We start from the raw sequence: 15,351 nt of genomic DNA on the forward strand, positions 1-15,351 counted from the left end.
TGCATGAGACAAATATTGAAATGTTTATCACAAAATTATATGATGCTAAAATTTGCTTTAAAATAATTTGTATCTCAAAGAATAGCTGGAGAAACAGATGAAACAAGACTGGATGTGAGCAAATAAATGTAGAAGCAGGGTAACAGGTAACTGGAGATTCATCACAGTTTTCTCTAGTTTTGTGTATATTTGAACTTATTCATAAAAATTCTTTAATTAGAGAAAATAATTAAACACTTGAAATCCTATTACTTACGTGAAGCATCAGGAATAGAACCAGACAAATATACCTTGTTCTGTTGCAGTGTATTAAAATGAAAGACTACACTGATAATTTCTCTTCTCAGATTAATTCAAACTCCTTTCAAAGGCAAGCTATCAGCCTACTGAGACTGCAATAGAGATGAGTATCATCTCTATATTTGCTTTTTTCTTTATCAAAAACTATATAATAAAAACTCTAGCTTTACATTTATCGAGTGCTTACTTTTACCAGATACTGTATTTCACGTTTGGCATACCTTGCCAAAAGCCAATGCTTGGTGTTCAAAATTCTGATAGACGTGTGGCTACTTCCTGCTCTTCTGTCTCATGAAGTTTAGAGGGGAAAAAAAAGTAGCAGAAAATTAAAACTAATAAATTTGATCAAAATTGTGAAGAAAGGGTTCAAGCATAGCCCAACATCACTGCTGTGTTCCCAAGAAGAATCTTGCGCTTTGTATGGAAAGTGGTGGTAAACTCACAGATGACATAGACTGCAGAGAGCCACAGCACAGGCAGCGCACGCATGCCTCTGTGTTGCGTGCATGCTCAGTTGCTCAGTTAACTCTACAGACCCCATGGATTGTAGCCCACCAGGCTCCTCTGTCTGTGGGATTTTCCAGGCGAGAATGCTGGTGCAGGTTGTCATTTCCTCCTACAGGGGAGCTTCCCACTCAGAGATCAAACCATGTCTCCTCCGTTGGCAGGTGGATTCTTTACCACTGAGCCACCTGGGAAGCACAGGCCTCAGTATTAGGCATATGTAAACTGTTCTTAAAATGGCTTAGCTATGCATGCCTCAGTGACCATGAGGCAGGCCACCAGTTTTCTGTGTTCAGACCCCACAGGGCAAGAGCTAGAGTCTAAGTGGGATTCATGGAGCCATGCTGTCTGCCTGGGCAGGGAAATGGATCCATTAGCCATAGGCATCTATTGCATTGCAAGGGGTTGATTCTGTATGTGCTCTTTCCTCTGGTTATGAGTAAATATTGTACTATTTCAGTTTGCTGTACATGTTTTCTGTTCTTAGCAACCCCGCCTCGTGCACTGGTGTCTTCTCTAGGTGGTATTTACCTGACTTTTGATCCTGGCCTCACTCATGTCATAGTCTGTTCTGTGATACAGCCTGATCACCTAGTGAAACAACAATCTTACACTGTATCTTTGGTATCAGTTAAGGATGCATTGGAAAAGTTTGAACTGCTATAGACTGAGAGAGGTGAATAAGGTAAAGAAAATATTCTAATATCACTAGAGTAGAAGTCCAGGGTTTGTTGCAACTCCCTAGGAGTCCCTCTTTCTGGATTTAGGGGACTCTTCCAAAATGCTTCCCTCATAGCTCAGTTGGTAAAGAATCCTCCTGCAATGCAGGAGACCCTGGTTTGATTCCTGGGTTGGGAAGATCCCCTCAAGAAGGGAAAGGCTACACAATCCAGTATTCTTGGGCTTCCCTTGTGGCTCAGCTGGTAAAGAATCTGCCTGCAATGTGGGAGACCTGGGTTTGATCCCTGGGTTGGGAAGATCCCCTGGAGAAGGGAAAGGCTATACACTTCAGTATCCTGGCCTGAAGAATCCCATGGACTGTATAGACAAAGAGTTGGGCAACTGAGTGACTTTCACTTTCACTTTCCAAAATGCAATCAGGGCCCTAGAAAAAAAATTACAGATAAATACAGGTCCTCAGGGCTTTGCAGGTAGCGCTAGTGGTAAAGAACACATCTGTCAGTGCAGGATACACAAGAGACGTGGATTTGATCACTGGGTTGGGAAGATCCCCTGGAGGAAGACTTGGCAACCCATTCCAGTATTCTTGCCTGGGAAATCCTATGGACAGAGGAGCCTGGTGGGCTGCAGTCCATAGACTCTCACACTGCTGGACACAACTGAAGCAACTTAGCATGCATGCACTCATAGGTCCTCAAGGTCTAACTTTGGCTCACTCTACATATTTAGCTTAATCTTGAGAAATTTCTCCTGCAATACAAGTCATGGTATCCTGGGTATGATGTAGACATTGCTTGTCAAGGAAACAATGAGTTGTTAGCTGGGCACTGGGCTTTCAGCACCTACATTGGGATAGCCAAAGAATGAGGGGATTAGCTCTTATGACTGCTAATTCAATTTTCACATTTATCAGAAAGGATTCTGCTCTATCAAAGTTCTAAATTTCTTACAGTGGCTTTGGAAATAGACATCTTTGAAAATGTCTTTCTCTGCTGACACAGATCACGAGTCAACAGTCTATATGAGGACATATTGTCATCTTCATGTGAATATTTTGACTTGACTTACAATTTGACAGCTAATGTATTATGGAGTCATTTCATTATTACTCTCTCATACAGACCTGGAAACTTGTCCACAAAGTACTCAGTTGGGTGAGGATACTCCCCTGCTACCTTCTTGTAACCCAAGAAGATCCTTCTAAAAAATCATGTCTGAAAGCATGCTGTGAATAGACAAATGAGGCAGGAAAAGGACTAGACTCATTTGACCGGGGACACTAAAAGTCAAATCTTTTCCCCGTAAGATGACTGCTTTTGTCATATTTCACAGAATGAACAGATATTTTCCAATAGCCTTGAAAACTGATCATGTGAATTCTGGACTTCAGATGAGAAACACAGAGGGAAGCGAATGGAAATCAGACCCACTAAAATTCCCCAATAAATACACAACCTTCTGCATTTATTAACCTGGCCACCTGACCCACTGAAATCTTATTATCCTTTTTCTTTTCTTAAGTGGTAGAAGAGGATTTATTTAAATCCTTTAAATTATATCCTTATTACCTAAGCTTCTGAATTTGAGATTTAGTAATCTTTACTCTTTCAAAAGGAGATCATTTTGTTTTTGCTTGTATAACCATCCCAACTCCTGCATCATTGACTAAGACCAGCTGAAAATTTTGGTGTTAGGTCTCATTTTTTGGTATACATTTTGGATTAGCAGATGTTGTCTGAGAGAAATGAGAGGGGTCATAGCAATGTGAAACCATTTTCTTTGCATACTGCCAAATAGTCATCATTACTTAAAAGATTCAAGAAGGCTGGATGGAGTGAAGTAAGCCAGAAAGAAAAACACCAGTACAGTATACGAACGCATATATATGGAATTTAGAAAGATGGTAACGATAACCCTGTATGAGAGTCAGCAAAAGAGACACAGATGTATAGAACAGTCTTTTGGACTCTGTGGGAGAGGGAGAGGGTGGGATGATTTGGAAGAATGGCATTGAAACATGTATAATAACATATGTGAAACGAATCACCAGACCAGGCTCGATGCATGATACAGGATGCTCGGGGCTGATGCACTGGGATGACCCAGAGGGATGGTATGGGGAGGGAGGTGGGAGGGGGGTACAGGATGGGGAACACATGTACACGCGTGGTGGATTCATGTTGATATATGGCAAAACCAATACAATATTGTAAAGCAATTAGCCTCCAATTAAAATAAATAAATTTATATTTTAAAAAAGGCTGGATGATGGAACTTTGCCTTTTAAGCTCTGTTATTTTCATAATAGTAGCATAAGAATTTCATTTGGGAGTAAAAGGATCTGCTGGTACAAGTATACCATGTATTACCTTCAGAGTTTACTTTGAGTTATTTGATTTAATGCACCAAAATGTTTTTTTGCATCTTTGCTGAAGCAACACATCCATTAGCTACTTGATATACTTGATCCCGTTACTCTGGTATCATTTTTTTCCCATAGCATTTATTGCCTTTTAAAAACTGTATAGTTTACACTGATTTTCATTTTAATGTTTGTCATTTATTTTCTGCTACTCTGCCAGGATGTAAATGTCATATAAGCAAGGATATTTGTGTGTTTTGCTCTCTGATATACTGTAAATCCACAAAAAATAAGTCAGGCACGTAGTTGGTATTTAAAAATAATTTTTTAATTATCAAAAGCATCATGACACTAACAGCACAAAGGTGATTTTTCTATTGCTCCAGAGTTGATTGGTTTTACACAATAAATACCTAAAAGCCACCAAATGTTGAAGTCTAATTAGTCTAATTTCTGTAGTCCTTCTGAATAATGCTAACTTATTCAGAGTATGTGTAATTAATATGGCTTATATACTAGATAAATTTTGCTTCTGGGACTCCTTAACTTGTCCTTTCTTTAGTGAACTTAACTATTTTTAATTCTTTTGCAAGTCCAAGAAAAAAATTTCTAAATGAGAATCATTTATGAATTTTTCCTAATTTTATATTCTGTAACATCTGAGAACTTTTAAAAATTATATTCATGTTTTTGTGTCTGTGTGTTTTACAACATAACCTCTGATAAGAGGAATAAGAGTTCCTTATTAGAAGAAATACTACATATAAGATGTTTTATATGAAGTATGAAAAGAGTGAAAGTGGCTCACTCCTGTACAATTCTTTGAAACCCATTGACGACACATTCCATGGAATTCTCTAGGCCAAAATACTGGAATGGGTAGCTATTCTCTTCTCCAGGGAATCTTTCCAACCCAGGAATCAAACCCAGGTCTCACATATTGCAGGCAGATTCTTTACCATCTGAGCCACCAGGAAAGCCGTACATTAGTTATACAAACACGGTATCATTCTGTTTTCCTGGTAAGATCTGGTTGTCTTTCTCAGCTACTTTGGAGGCTGATTCAGGAAACAGCAGTGGTAGCTTTGAACTACTCTATAATCTCATCCTGGTTTGATTCAAACTAAGTCTTTAATATCAGTCTCTAATGGCTTCTTTTTCCCCAAAATAATTTATACTCTATCTTCAAAACTGTCTCAGTAATGTTGGGATATCCACAGCATCCTGGTACACATGTGCTTGCAAACAAATCTACCCTTGTTCTCTGACTATGACCTACTGGTTAAGATACCTTGTCACTGTTTCCTGGTGAAGCTTGTTACTATTGCCCGCTATGCATACCTGTGTCATGGTATGTAGGGAGGAAGAGAGTGAATGGCTCTTCTGAAAAACAATGCGGAATTTTACTTGGTCCCAAAGCCTCCAGAAGCTTTAATGAACATAGCTGGTTTAAAAAACAATCCATCATGTTAGCGTGGGATTACAGGGTAGCGGCAAGTCTCGCTGAGTCACCTCCATCTTTCTCATCTATCTTTTGTACTCTTTCTTATACCTGAAGTTGCTAAATTTTGTATTTTATTTTTTAGGAAAGAGCAAAACCCCCATATATATATTTTGAGTCACCATTTTGTAGCAGTTGCAAAAGCAGCCATCTAACTTGAGCTTAATTAAGACACTAGAGGTCTTCCCAGGTGGCGCTAGTGGTAAAGAACCCTCCTGTCAATGCAGGAGACATCAGAAAGGTGGGTTCCATCCCTGGGTAGAAAGATCCCCTGGAGGAGGGCATGACAACCCACTCTAGTATTCTTGCCTGGAGAAGCCCATGGACAGAGGAGTCTGGTGGGCTACAGTCCATGGGGTCACAAAGAGTTGGACATGACTGAAGCAACTGAGCACACACACAGGACACTAGAAATTCTCTGATGGGCATTCCTGCTATAAAGGAAAAGTTTAGTCTGGAGGCAGAGGACAATTTACAGAGGATGAAGAACTGCATTAGTTAAGGCTACTGTAGCAGAACACCGCAGCTGGTTGACTTAAAAATCAAACATTTATTTCTCTCAGTTCTGGAGGTTAGAAGTCTAAGACCAAGATGGCTAAAGACCCAGGGTCTGGTAAGAGCACTCTTCCTAGCTTGCTTATGGCCACCCTCTCACTGTATGGAAGAGAAGAGACAGGGGTGATGCAAGCTCTCTCATGGTTTTGAAGGGCAATCAGCAGCTACAGAGTCAGGCAGAAAATGTCAGGCCAATGTGTGACATACTGATATGTGACAGGCTGAAAAAGCCCTCAGTGTTTCTTGAGGATTTCACCCTCATGACCTAATTACCGACCAAAGGCCCCATCTCCTAACACCATCATCCTGAGGGTTAATATTTCAACATATGGATTTTGGGGAGACACAATCATTAAGCTCATGGTAAGGGGTGAAAGAAAATGAAAGTGAAAATTGCTCAGTCATGTCTGACTCTTTGTGACCCCATGGAATTGTCCATGGAATTCTCTAGGCCAGAATACTGGAGTGGGTAGCCGTTGCCTCTCCAGGGAATCTTCCCAACCCAGGGATCAAACTCAGGTCTCTTGTATTGCAGGTGGATTCTTTACCAGCTGAGCCACAGGGAAGTCCAAGAACACTGGAGGGGATAGCCTATCCCTTCTCCAGGGGCTCTTCCAGGCTCAGGAGTTGAACCAGGGTCTCCTGCATTGCAGGTGGATTCTTTACCAGCTAAGCTATCAGAGAAGTGGTGCCAACCTACTAATCCAAGAGAGATGAAGAGCCAAAATATTACTTCTAAAGCTATCTTTTCTTTCTTCAATTTTTCAATAAAAATTTACAGTTGTGAGTATGACCAGCAATGATAACTTTTAGCCAAATTTACTGAGTTAGTTATGGGTATGCCACTATATGGGGCTCCCTCAGTGGCTCAGCTGTAAAGAATCTGCCTCTAAAGCAGGAACTTAGGAAATGCAGTTTCAATCCCTGGGTCAGGACGATCCCCTGAAGAAGGGCATGGCAACTCACAACAGTATTCTTGCCTGGAGAATCCCCTGGACAGAGGAACCTGGTGAGCTACAGTCCATCAGGTTGCAAAGAGTCAGACACAACTGAAATGGCTTGGCACGCACGCACACACATGCTGCTACATAAATGCAAGATAATATTAACATGAACTCAAAGTAACAAAGCCCTGAGATTATGACCAAGTTAAGATCAAACTATGGCATTTGTTTATTCAATACATACTCACTGAGTGCTTAATATATGTCTAGGTAGCAGATGACTTACAAAACTTTTATCCTTGTCTTCACAGGTCTAAGTATAGAGGAAACTATGTGACTGTCAAGTATTGATTACCAGCTGACCACTGTATTTGTGGCTTACACAGATAATGCCCACAACAATAGTCCTGAACACCAATAAATACATATTTGGCCACCTGTTACTTGACAGGCATCGTGCTAGATGTTTAGTGTACAAGATCCGGATTAGCCATGATCATTGTTTGTGAAGATGATGTGATGTAAAATAAAAGAATGAGTAGTTACTAATGAGGCTGAATGGACATCAGATTTCTTGATTGAAGCCAGTCAAGTAGTGGACAGGCCTTTAAAAACAAAATAAATGAAAGGCAAAGAAATTTAATTCTTAAAACCTAAGAACTTTCTCACTTTTTTTCTAAGTGGTTTCAAAGGAGAATCAGAAGCTACAGAGTAAGGCAAAAAATGTCAGGTCAACATGTGACCGGCTGGAAAAATCCTCAATGTTTCTTCACAATCAGTCACTGAAAACATGAAATAGCATGAGGCCATCTTTTAAAGCAGCAATAATTTAACTGAAATTGATCACTTAGGGAAGATAAAGTATTACTGAGCTCAAGTGTGTCTATCCACACTTGCTGAACTATCTCTAAAGAAAACCCACAGAGGCAAAGGATGAAACTGAATTGATATATACACAGTCCACAGTCACATGAATCTTCAGTGAATTCAGAGACAAAGAACAGACAATTTCACAGTTCTCAAGGTTATTTAAATATTAATCTGGAAAAGAAGTAAAAGACCGACAATGTGTTTTATGTATAAAAACAATTATTGAAGAAAGAAAAATTTTTAAGTATTGTGAAATTAATATTAGCCTTAAAAACACTCAGTTAAAATGTCACTGCAGGTTGATTAATGAAAACATATGAAAAGGGCATGGAATTAATATAAAGAAGCTACATTTGTGAAGGTGGCATTACTCTCATTGTGACTGCTATTTTTTATTTCTCAGAAACAAAATACAGTTAATTAAAAAATATCTTCAAAATGTGTTAGCGAAGGCATTTTTAAGACTTGAAAAAGTACAGAATTATGCGATATGTCTTAAATAAAAACCATTCAATATTAATTATCTTTCAAACCATAAAGAGCAGTAAATAACAGTCAGTATTGATAGGTCAATGTAGAAATTATTCTCATGGCACAAGCATGACTGATATTTCTTCAGAATTCTCAGGAATGTTACAGAAAGGAGCTCTGATGCGTAAGGTGAGCTTTAAGTCAAGAAATAAACATACTCCAGAACTATCACTGATGTTCCAAAATTAAATATGAAAAGTGTGTAGATTGTTCAACTGACAAAACTCAAACATAGAATGACAATAGGTGAGGTGAAGTCGCTCAGTAGTGTCTGACTCCTCGCGACCCCATGGACTGTAGCCCACCAGGCTCCTCTGTCCATAGGATTCTCCAGGCAAGAATACTGGAGTAGGTTGCCATTTCCTTCTCCAGGGGATCTTCCCAACCCAGGGATTGAACCCAGGTCTCCTGCATTGGAGGTAGATGCTTTAACCTCTGAGCCACCAGGGAAGCCCATTAGAATGACAATGGAAGATGCCTAAAAACAAAACTCACCTGACCAACATGGGGCTGCACGAGTTATATCATTTTTATCTCTCTTTCACAATAGTTATTTGTAATTCTAAGGCATATTAAAAAGCAGAGACATTACTTTGCCAACAAAGGTCCGTCTAGTCAAGGCTATGGTTTTTCCAGTGGTCATGTATGGGTGTGAGAGTTGGACTGTGAAGAAAGCTGAGTACCAAAGAATTGATGCTTTTGAACTGTGCTGTTGGAGAAGACTCTTGAGAGTCCCTTGCACTGCAAGGGGATCCAACCAGTCCATTCTAAAGGAGATCAGTCCTGGGTGTTCTTTGGAAGCAATGATGCTAAAGTTGAAACTCCAATACTTTGGCCACCTCATATGAAGAGTTGACTCATTGGAAAAGACTCTGATGCTGGGAGGGATTGGGGGCAAGAGGAGAATGGGACGACAGAGGATGAGGTGGTGGGATGGCATCACCAACTCGATGGACGTGAGTTTGAGTGAACTCCGGGAGTTGGTGATGGACAGGGAGGCCTGGCGTGCTGCAATTCACGGGTCACAAAGAGTCAGACACGACTGAGTGACTGAACTGAACTGAACTGAAGGCAAAGTCAGGTTTTAGAGTACTTTGAAAAAATTTCAGAGCTACCTCCACAGTGATTTGGGAGGAACTAACTGTAGAGCTGTGCACAGACAAATCATAGGTTCCACCTGGCTCCCCTTGTCCTTGAGTCCTGCCCCCATCATCTGAAGCAATGGGTTGGTGGAGGAAAGTTCAGTGTTGGTGGAAAAAGTCCTGTGGATTACATTTAGGAGAAACAACAGCAGCAACATTACTCACCAGCCTTGAGAAATAGGTTAGCAAGGCTGGTATATAAGTAGCAGTGTATACACAGTCCATTATAAACCATAGAGGAAAATGAATTTCTCATCCAAAGGTAAAACAACAAGTGTTTATTACTCCTCTGATTAAATTTCATGCAAACCTCTTCCAATACCATATCACACTGATTTAAATCAAAAAGCCTTGTCTCTTTGCAATTCTACATTAAAATAACCCCTATTCTTTTCAGTTTCACCATGACAAATGCCTGATTCATGGTTGGATGCTATACAGTTTAATATTCTCTAAAGAGACTAAAAGGATTTTATGACCTGTCTAGAAGGATGAATTAGACAACTCTCAACCATCTCTTTGGATAGCCAATGGAATTTTAATATTATACAAAAACAAGTTGTACTTTTTAACAAAAGGAGGCCTTAAAAACTGAAAATCAGAATTCTAGAACAGCCTCAATGACATGGAAAGTCCTCAGAATCATAATATCTCCCTCATTAGCTGTCAGAATATCACCAAATGTCATTTGTGAGTCTATTCTCCTTTTCAAAAAGAATAATGTACAAAACAGCATCATTAGGAAGAGTTCAGTAAGATTACTTTTTCTAAAACTTTATATCATGAAAGAGAATTTTTCATCTCACCAAAAGAAAAAAATCTGTATTATTTTTAAAGCTGTGAACTGTAGAGGGAACGTCTACAATAGATGAGGAGGAGGAAACAAAGAACAATGTTGTCTGACTTCATTACCTGTCTAAAGAAGCACAGTAACAATCGGTCAAAGGGAATAAAAAGTATTGTGTGGATGCTCCTAGGATATCTCTCAAAAAATTTGCCTATGATATACGGAAAGCTTCCCTGGCGTCTCAGTGGTAAAGATTATGCCTGTCAATGCAGGAGCCATAGGAAACACAGGTTTGATCCCCGAGTTGGGAAGATCCCCTGGAGAAGGGAAATGGCAACCAACTCTAGTATTCTTGCCTGGGTAATGTCATGAATAGAGAAACCTGGCAGGTTATAGTCTATGGGCTCACAAAAGAGTTAGACATGACCTAGTGGCCCAACTACTACAAATGATATATGGACAACAGGGAATAAAATATCACTGAAAAATCCTGCACAGTCAAAATTTGTATATACATCTGTATATACAACCTTTCTTAATGGAAGAGAATATGCATTTAGAGCTTCACAATAAAGGAAGGTATCTAAACCTGCATCTTGTTAATAGGGATATATAAGCAACTATTAACTCCCTTGGACATTTGGCCTTATCAATTGGGATAGTGGAAGATTCCATGCATAACACAGCCATCAGTGTAGTCAGCTGCCAGCCTGGGGTGGGTAATGACTGGCCAAAGCAATGGAGAAAGCCATTCTAGAAAAAAAAAAATCAGAAATAAATCTTACTTTGAAGCTGAACTATAAACATCTGGGAACTGAGCACAGAGATCAAAGTTGAACATGTGCTTGTGGAGTTCATGAAACTACCCTTGCTGTGCCACAAAATGGAATTGGGCTGATGAAAATGTATATTAAATTTGCTCAAGTGCATCTTAAAAAACACATTGGCCTGTTAAGAAAACTGTAGTAAGGCCATTTCTTCATCTTCTGATAAACAGTTATGACACATTACATCAGATTATCTATATTTCTTGAATGTGCATGCATCATTCACGAAAAAAATCATTTTCAAAGTCTGTAACTCCTAAAAGAAGATTATCTCCCTCTATTTGGGGAAAAAAGATGTATATTATCCTTCACTTTCCTTTTGTGCTTGTTCAGTTCAGTTCAGTTCATTCTCTCAGGGGTGTCTGACGCTTTAAGACCCCATGGACTGCAGCACGCCAGGCCTCCCTGTCCATCACCAACATCCGGAGCTTACTCAAACTCAAGATCATTGAGTAGGTGATGCCATCCAACCAACTCACCCTCTGCTGTCCCCAGCTCCTCCTGCCATCAATCTTACCCACATCAGTGTCTTTTCAGATGAGTCAGGTCTTTGCATCAGGTTGCCAAAGTATTAGAGTTTCAGCTTCAGCATCAGTCCTTCCAGTGAGTATTCAGGACTGATTTTCTTTAGGATGGACTGGTTAGGTCTCCTTGCTATCCAAGGGAATCTCAGGAGTCTTCTCCAACACCACGTTTCAAAAGCATCAATTCTTCGGCACTCAGCTTTCTTTATAGTCCAACTCTCACATCCATATGTCACTACTAGAAAAACCACAGCCTTGACTAGACAGACTTTTGTTGGCAAAGTAATGTCTCTGCTTTTGAATATGCTATCTATGTTGGTCATAACTTTTCTTTCAAGGAGCAAACATCTTTTAATTTCATGGCTGCAGTCACAATCTACAGTGATTTTTGAGCCCCCCCAAATAAAATATGTCACTGTTTCCACTATTTCCCCATTTATTTTCCATGAAGTGATGGGGTCAGATGCTATGATTTTAGTTTTCTGAATGTTGAGCTTTAAGCCAACTTTCCTCTTTCACTTTCATCAAGAGGCTTTTTAGTTCTTCTTTGCTTTCTGCCATAAATGTGGTATCATCTGCACATATGAGGTAATTGATATTTCTCCCAGCAATCTTGATTCCAGCTTATGCTTCGTCCAGCCCAGCATTTCTCATTATGCACTCTGCATATAAGTTAAACAAGCAGGGTGACAATATACAGGCTTGACATACTCCTTTTCCTATTTGGAACCAGTCTGTTGTTCCATGTCCAGTTCTAACTGTTGCTTCTTGACCTGCATACAGATTTCTCAGGAGGCAGGTCAGGTGGCCTGGTATGTCCATCTCAATAAGAGTTTTATACAGTTTGTTGTGATCCACACAGTCAAAGGCTTTGGCATAGTCAATAAAACAGAAACAGATGTTTTTCTGGAACTCTCTTGCTTTTTCCATGCTTCAGCGGATGCTGGTAATTTGATCTCTGGTTCCTCTGCCTTTTCTAAACCCAGCCTGAACATCTGGAATTTCACAGTTCACATATAGTTGAAGCCTGGCTTGGAGAATTTTGAGCATTACTTTGCTAGTGTGTGAGATGAGTGCAGTTGTGTGGTAGTTTGAGCATTCTTTGGCATTGCCTTTCTTAGGGATGGAATGAAAACTAACATTTTCCAGTCCTGTGGCCATTGCTGAGTTTTCCAAACTTGCTTGCATACTGAGGGCAGCACTTTCACAGCATCATCTTTTTGGCTTTGAAATAGCTCAACGGGAATTCCATCACCTCTACTAGCTTTGTTCGTAGTGATGCTTCCTAAGGCCCACTTGACTTTTCCATTCAAGGATGTCTGGCTCTAGGTGAGTAAATCAGACCATTGTGATTATGTGGGTCATGAAGATCTTTTTTGTATAGTTCTGTGTATTCTTGCCACCTCTTCTTATTATCTTCTGCTTCTCTTATATCCATACCATTTCTGTCCTTTATTGTTCTCATCTTTGCATGAAATGTTCCCTTCGTATTTCCAATTTTCTTGAGCAGATCTCTAGCCTTTCCCATTCTATTGTTTTCCTCTATTTCTTTGCATTGATCACCGAGGAAGGGTTTCATATCTCTCCTTGCTATTCTTTGGAACTCTGCATTCAAATGAGTGTATCTTTCCTTTTCTCCTTTGCCTTTTGCTTCTCTTCTTTTCTCATCTATTTGTAAGGCCTCGACAGACCACCATTTTGCCTTTTGCTTTTCTTTTTCTTGGGGATCGTCTTGATCACTGTCTTCTGTACAATGTGACGAACCTCTGTCCATAGTTCTTCAGGCTCTCTATCAGATCTGACCCCTTGAATCAATTTGTCACTTCCTCTGTATAATCATAAGGGATTTGCTTTAGGTCATACCTGAATGCTGCTCAGTCACTTCAGTCATGTCTGACTCTGTGCGACCCCATAGACGGCAGCCCACCAGGCTCCCCCGTTCCTGGGATTCTCCAGGCAAGAACACTGGAGTGGGTTGCCATTTCCTTCTCTAACGCATGAAAGTGAAAAGTGAAAGTGAAAACACTCAATCGTGCCCGACCCTCAGCGACCCCAAGGACTGCAGCCTTCCAGGCTCCCCTGTTCATGGGATTTTCCAGGCAAGAGTACTGGAGTGGGGTGATATTGTCTTGTGGTTTTCCCTACTTTCTTCAATTTCATTCTGAATTTGGCAATAAGGAGTTCATGATCTGAGTCACAGTCAGCCCCCAGTCTTGTTTGTACTGACTGTATAGAGCTTCTCCATCTTTGACTGCAGAGAATACTGACCATCTGGTGATGTCCATGTGTAGTGTCATCTCTTGTGTTATTGGAAGAGGGTGTTTACTCTGGCCAGTATGTTCTCTTGGCAAAATTCTATTAGCATTTGCCCTCCCTCATTCTGTACTCCAAGGCCAAATTTGCCTGTTACTCCAGGTATCTCTCACTTCCTACTTTTGCATTCCAGTCCCCTATAATGAAAAGGACATCTTTTGGGGGTGTTAGTTCTAGAAGGTCTTGTAGCTTTTCATAAAACCATTCAACTTCAGCTTCTTCCATGTTACTGGCCAGGGCATAAACTTGGATTACTATGATATTGAATGGTTTGCCTTGGAAATGAACAGAGATCATTCTGTCATTTTTGAGATTGCATCCAAGTACTGAATTTCGGACTCTTGTTGACTATAATGGCTACTCCATTTCTTCTAATGGATTGGTGTCGAGAGTAGTAGATGTAATGGTCATCTGAGTTAAATTCACCCGTTCCAGTCTATTTTAGTTCACTGATTCCTGAAATGTTGATATTCACTCTTGCCATTTCCCGTTTGACCACTTCCGATTTGCCTTGATTCATGGACCTAACATTCCAGGTTCCTATGCAATATTGCTCTTTACAGCATTGGAGTTTACTTCCATCACCAGTCACATCCACAATTGTGTGTTGTTTTTGCTTTGGCTCCATCTCTTCATTCTTTCTGGAGTTATTTCTCCACTGATCTCTAGTAGCACACCTACCGACCTGGGGAGTTCATCTTTCAGTGTCCTATCTTTTTGCCTTTCCATACTGTTCATGGGGTTCTCAGGGCAAGAATACTGAAGTGGTTTGCCATTCCCTTCTCTATTTGACCACGTTTCATCAGAGCTCTCCACCATGACCCGTCTGTCTTAGGTGGCCCTATGTGGGGCCTTAGGTGGCTCATAGTTTTATTGAGTTAGACAAGGCTGTGGTCCTTGTTAACAGATTGGTTAGTTTTCTGTGATTGTGGTTTGCTTGCTCAGGTTACTTTAATCACAATAATGACATAATCTAATGATTTGGTTTACTCTGTCTCTGAATACGCTTTTTTAACTTCTGTTTTGATTTTAATCTTTTCCTTGGTAGCTCAGATGGTAAAGAATCCACCTGCAAAGTGGGAGACCCAAGTCAGATCCCTGGGTCAGGAAGATCCCTGGAGAAAAGAATGGCAATCCACTCCAGTATTCTTGTCTAGAGAATTCCATGGACAGAGGAGACTGGCGGGCTATAGTCCACGGGATCTCAAGGAGACAGATGAGACTGAGCAAATAACACTTTGATTTTATGGTCTAATTAAAAATGTCTAGAGGTATAAAATATATCAACTTCTCAGAAATAAAAACAGTTCAATCAGTTCAGTTCAGTTCAGTCACTCAGTCACGTCCGACTCTTTGCGACCCCATGAATCTCAGCATGCCAGGCCTCCCTGTCCATCACCATCTCCCAGAGTTCACTCAGACTCATGACCATCGAGTCCGTGATGCCATCCAGCCATCTCATCCTCGGTCGTCCCCTTCTCCTCCTGCCCCCAATCCCTCCCAGCATCGG

Source organism: Oryx dammah, unplaced genomic scaffold (genome assembly GCF_014754425.2).
Source record: "Oryx dammah isolate SB20612 unplaced genomic scaffold, SCBI_Odam_1.1 HiC_scaffold_24, whole genome shotgun sequence".
Taxonomy (NCBI): domain Eukaryota; kingdom Metazoa; phylum Chordata; class Mammalia; order Artiodactyla; family Bovidae; genus Oryx; species Oryx dammah.